General features: G+C 56.9%; 1 long non-coding RNA gene across 1 annotated transcript; it reads right to left on the reverse strand.

Annotated features, from left to right (window-relative positions):
• Nucleotides 1–317: 317 nt before the first annotated feature.
• On the reverse strand, nucleotides 318–5,228 carry LOC131279045 (uncharacterized). The gene is made up of 3 exons (XR_009186388.1): nucleotides 5,174–5,228; nucleotides 1,698–1,724; nucleotides 318–402 (listed from the first exon to the last, which is right to left on the reverse strand). It is a non-coding gene; the product is annotated as an uncharacterized lncRNA (long non-coding RNA).
• Nucleotides 5,229–5,539: the final 311 nt, after the last annotated feature.

Below are 5,539 nucleotides of genomic sequence, written 5' to 3' on the forward strand. Positions count from 1 at the left end.
GCTGTTTTTCACCCTCCACTGCTGGCTGGGGTTTGAAACTTGAGCCACACCTGAGCTGAGGAAACCTGGGTGGCAACCAGTTACCTGCCTGATGTGGGCTGCCTGCCAGCACCCAGCAACCAGGTGGGGCAGGGGCAGCTGGGCTCGGTCGACTTGGAGTGCCTGGGACACTGACCCCCATCTTCGTGCCCTCCCCTGGCCCCTGGCACCCAGGGAGGAAGCAAAGTGCTCTGGACCCTGGACTCCCCCAGGTGGAGCCTTCCAGCAGGGCCTCTGCACCTGAACCATCACCCTCTCCCCTGCCCCAGCCCTCCTCACCTCCATTTGCCTCACATGCCCAGTGTCCGGGCAGTCACAGCAGCGGGTAATCATCATGGGGCACGGCGGGCTGCAGCACACTGTCTGTAGGAAGAGAAAGCACCTGCTCCAGGGCGGCACAACAGGGGTGGGGGGGGGCTGGTGCTGCCACTCAGCCGATGTTTGTGGGGTGAATAAGGAACAATCGAGTGAGGGACCCCGGATTCCATCCACAGCCCGCGCCTCCAGGGAGCATCCTCTGGGGCAAACAAGACGGCATCTGGCTCGTCCCCAAAGTGCTGCAAAGCTCCCCTGTCCCCTCGCTCGTCTGACGCCCCCATTGGCAGAGCCTTGCCTTGAGGCTGTGCCCTGTGTGGGGCTTGGATTGAGGGCCCCAGAAGAGAGGGGTTCACGCCTGCAGCCGTGCTCTCTGGGGGGAGCCGTCTGTAACAGGACGTGCCCAGGACGTCACTATTGGATGGGTGGCCAAAGAGAAGCGGGGGCTCTGTACACTCCAGGAGCCTCATGAAGGAGGAAACGTGACTCGGGAGGAGCCTGAAAGCAGAGGATGGAGGGGACCAAGGATGGCGCCATGTGGCCGAGGCACGAGGCCAGCCAAGGACCCCGAGCCCTGCAGTGGCTGGCACTGGAACCCTGCGGATCCGGGAGAAAGCTGGACTTCTGGCCTCCAGACCAGAGACAGTGACCTCCGGGTTCAAGCCACCTGGTGCATGGCATTTGTCAGAGCTGCCCTGGCAAATGAAGACACCACGTGCTGGGCCAGCCAGGGGTCCGCACATGGGCAGGGGATGCCCCTCAGCCACCGGGCTCCAGCTTTGAAAGCACGACCACCCCAGGCCCACCTGGCCCCATGGCTGCTGCCCTGAACCTGGCCCTGGGCTCCCCCGGGTGGGTGCCCCTTGCAGCTCCATGCCAGGTAAGCTCCCTCACCCACCCTCAGCCCTGCAGGCCCCAAGGGCTGACCTGGCCAGGCCCCTCTGCCCACCAGGAGACCGTGATTAAGAAAAGGGCATGGCAGATCCCAGAGCTGGGTCCTTGCAACATGAGGCTCCTTTTCCAGAAGCTTCCCTGAGTCCTGGGCAAGTACCATCCTGCCAGCCAGCAGGGGCTCAAGTGCCCCACCTGTCTCAGGAGGGCCCATGGCAGACCCCCCACAGGCTGCCCACACTGCCCCTTTGGTGGGAGCCCAGAAGGGGGACGCCTGGCTTCCCTAGCAGCCTCCAACCCCCCCCACCCCTGCGCCCTGCTCCTCCTGCTCTGCAGGCTCTTGGCACAGGCGGTGGAGCTCCTGGGGTGGGATCGGACCCCTCCATGGGCCTCAGGAGGCTCGGTGCATGGCAGATGAGCTCACAGGAAGTCAGGACGCACTTAGGACTTACCCTACATGGGTCCGGCTCCCTTTTACACTAGAAAGTTAAAAAGACATAGCCAAATAAGATTAATAAGAAAATGAAATAATACTAGTATTTAAAATAACAAGTAACATACAAAAAAAAACTTTAAAAATTGACATAATATAAAAAGTTTTTAGACAGTGTCTTTCATCGCTGTAAGGTCTGTTGTCTTGTATGTACAGTAATAATTTCTCCTGTATATTCCCCCAGGACCTTATTTTTTCCACTTTATTTTCAAAGAAGCTGTAGGTTACAGAAATGTGGGAGGGGTCCACCTGGGGCATGCCTTGAAGGCATATGAATATGTTCAAGCGTTCACTGTCTGGATGGTTGAAGACCCACACAGTAACCACAAGAATATTGAATTCCCATCCTGGGGAGTGCTGCTGCATTCTCTAAAAGCATGGCAAGAATCTCCCAAGTACAAGGGCAGTGCCTAGTGAAGGAGGAGAGACTGTGATGCCAGGCCCTCGATATTGACGACCGTACTTACAGACCTGTCCTTGTGAATTTGAAACTTAGCCTAACATTATATATTGCCTAAGAGTTACCTCCTGAATGCTTCCATGTTGCCGAAATGTGGCCTCTCTGAAAGCCAAACTCAGCATATAAACACACTATCCTTTTCCCAGCATGGGACATGATGTCTGTGGATGAGCCCCCCTGGCACCAAGGGATTATTACCAACACCAACCAACAATGCCTGCAGACAAAGACCTTGACCAAAAGGGGGAAATATTCAATACAAATGAGTTTTTATGGCTTAGAGATTTCAAGGTGAATCAGAAGATCATTCCAGAGGTTACACTTCTGCGCATCTCAGCAGGCTCAGCAGGATCCCATTGACTGCCACGGTAAACAATGCCTCAAACAGCAAGGCTCCTAAGAGCTAGAGACACCCAAACACCAAAAGCAGCACAGAGCAGCTCAGGAGTTAGGCACCCTATCAGCTGGCCTTACTCTGGAATCTATGCTCCTCAGTGTAACAGACTTAGACTCTTGAATAGTTTCCCTAAACAAGGCTCCTCTGTCCCTTTTATTTGAAATATCATTAGCACTCTACTTATTAATTGTATGTTTCAGAGACTTAAAATCTTTGGTCCATCCATGTGCCAGTTGGGTCCTGAATCTCAGCAGAGTTGCAGCACCTACTCTCCAGCTCATTGGACTCATCCAGCACAACTGACAAGGAGATGATGATGGACAACGCCCATCCCAAGGAGCAGAGAGTGTCTGCAACTGCAAGCAAGAGAGTAACATCCACCTACCACCTGGGAAACAGGGCCCCTCTCAATCAGAAACTGCATCACCATCGTCAAATCCTCAAGACTGGGGAATGAACACTGGACTAAAGTAGACTTATTACTATTCTATTATAGACATTATTCTAGCAATGGAATGGAATGGAAGAACTTCTATCATTGCTATAAAGGCAGTGGCCACCAGAGGGTCTGAGGGGAGGGGGAGGGAAGAAGAGGTGTCACATGAGGGGAATTTCAGGACATTGGAGTTGTCCTCCAGGACAGGGCAATGATGGGTACAGGGCATTATGGATTTTGCCATAACCTACGAAACTGTGCAGGACAGAGTGTCAACTGTAATGTAAACTAGAGTCCATGGTTAGTAGCAATGCCTCAATATGTGTTCATCAATTTTAGCAAATGTGCCACACTAAGGAAGGTTGTCATTGATGTGGGAAAGTGTGGGAGGGGGAGATGGTGAGGTTTATGGGAATCACTTAGTTATATATTTTTTATGTAGCATTTATGTAATATAAAGCTTCTTTAAAATTAAATATTTTAAAAAAAGACAACCTGTGCTAGAAGGTGCGGTTTGGGCTCAGCCTGAGCCCCTGGGAGAAGTGGGGACCCTGCTCAGAGCCGCGTGGCACAGACCGATGCCTGCGGGGCTGTGGCCAGCACAGCTGCCTCTGAGCCTCAGTTTCCTCCTTTGTCACAGGGACACCACCCCTCCCTGGAGGGCTGGGGCAGGCCAGGCAGGCTGAGGCCACCCCAAGCCGAGAGCCCTTTGTAGGATGGTCCCCACAGGCTTTCCCTCGAGTGCTCCGTGGGCAGGGACCCACCTGCTCCTTCTCTGCCCCCCCCCTTTCTCCTCCTCCTTCCTGCAGCCCTCGGGACGGGCCTCCAGCCCCTCAAAGTCCCCTCCTTCCTAGCCCAGGAGCACTCCTCTCTGTCCTCCTGCTGCCCTGCTGCACACTTGATTCTGGTCACCTCTAGAAAGGCCGTGGGCACTGGAGCAGCCTGGCCCAGCATGCACAGCCTCCCCGTGAGCACCCCATGGCAGGTGGGGCAGGAGGCCAGGGCACCTCTAGGCTCCAGGGGGTGATGGAGCCTGAGCCTTCGTCAGTCTTGGGAGATGCAACCATAGCAGGGGCGCTCACCTGCCTGTTCACGTAGCAGGGCACTCACCTGCCTGCTCAGGCAGCAGGGGCACTCAAGTGCTTGCTCAGGCAGCAGGGGCACTCACCTGCCTGCTCACATAGCAGGGCACTCACCTGCCTGCTCAGGCAGCAGGGGCACTCACCTGCCTGCTCACATAGCAGGGGCACTCACCTGCCTGCTCAGGCAGCAGGGGCACTCACCTGCCTGCTCACATAGCAGGGCACTCACCTGCCTGCTCAGGTAGCAGGGCACTCACCTGCCTGCTCATGAAGCAGGGGCACTCACCTGCCTGCTCAGGCAGCAGGGGCACTCACCTGCCTGCTCACATAGCAGGGGCACTCACCTGCCTGCTCATGAAGCAGGGGCACTCACCTGCCTGCTCAGGTAGCAGGGGCACTCACCTGCCTGCTCACGTAGCAGGGGCACTCACCTGCCTGTTCAGGCAGCAGGGGCACTCACCTGCCTGCTCACATATCAGGGGCACTCACCTGCCTGCTCAGGTAGCAGGGGCACTCACCTGCCTGCTCAGGCAGCAGGGGCACTCACCTGCCTGCTCACATATCAGGGGCACTCACCTACCTGCTCACATAGCAGGGCACTCACCTGCCTGCTCATGAAGCAGGGGCACTCACCTGCCTGCTCAGGTAGCAGGGCACTCACCTGCCTGCTCACATAGCAGGGCACTCACCTGCCTGCTCACATAGCAGGGGCACTCACCTGCCTGCTCAGGAAGCAGGGGCACTCACCTGCCTGCTCACATATCAGGGGCACTCACCTGCCTGCTCAGGTAGCAGGGCACTCACCTACCTGCTCACATAGCAGGGCACTCACCTGCCTGCTCATGAAGCAGGGGCACTCACCTGCCTGCTCAGGTAGCAGGGCACTCACCTGCCTGCTCACATAGCAGGGCACTCACCTGCCTGCTCACATAGCAGGGGCACTCACCTGCCTGCTCACATAGCAGGGCACTCACCTGCCTGCTCACATAGCAGGGGCACTCACCTGCCTGCTCACATAGCAGGGCACTCACCTGCCTGCTCACATAGCAGGGGCACTCACCCGACAGCACAGGTAGAAGAAGCAGCACAGCAACAGGAGGAAGAGCAGGGCAGCTGCGCCAGCCACCACAGGGATCCAGGGGAAGTCGCTGCTGCCGGTGCTGATGAAGCTTTCAACAAGTGGTGGTAAGGGTATCTCCAAGCCACGGGGCTCCGCCTCCTCACCACCGCCCTCGCCCTCGGGGGTCCCCTCCTGGTCAGTGCGCTCATTGCTGCTGTCCCCATCACCACTGCGGTACTTCGAAAGCCACTCGAGGGCTCTGGCTGCAAGACGCCTGAAGAGCTTTGTGGGGGGCTTCTCAGGAGGCTTTCCAGGGGCCTGCTCGGGGACCTTTCCAGGGAGGTTTTTTGGGGAGGCCTCCTGGGG

Source organism: Dasypus novemcinctus, chromosome 6 (genome assembly GCF_030445035.2).
Source record: "Dasypus novemcinctus isolate mDasNov1 chromosome 6, mDasNov1.1.hap2, whole genome shotgun sequence".
NCBI classification, from domain to species: domain Eukaryota; kingdom Metazoa; phylum Chordata; class Mammalia; order Cingulata; family Dasypodidae; genus Dasypus; species Dasypus novemcinctus.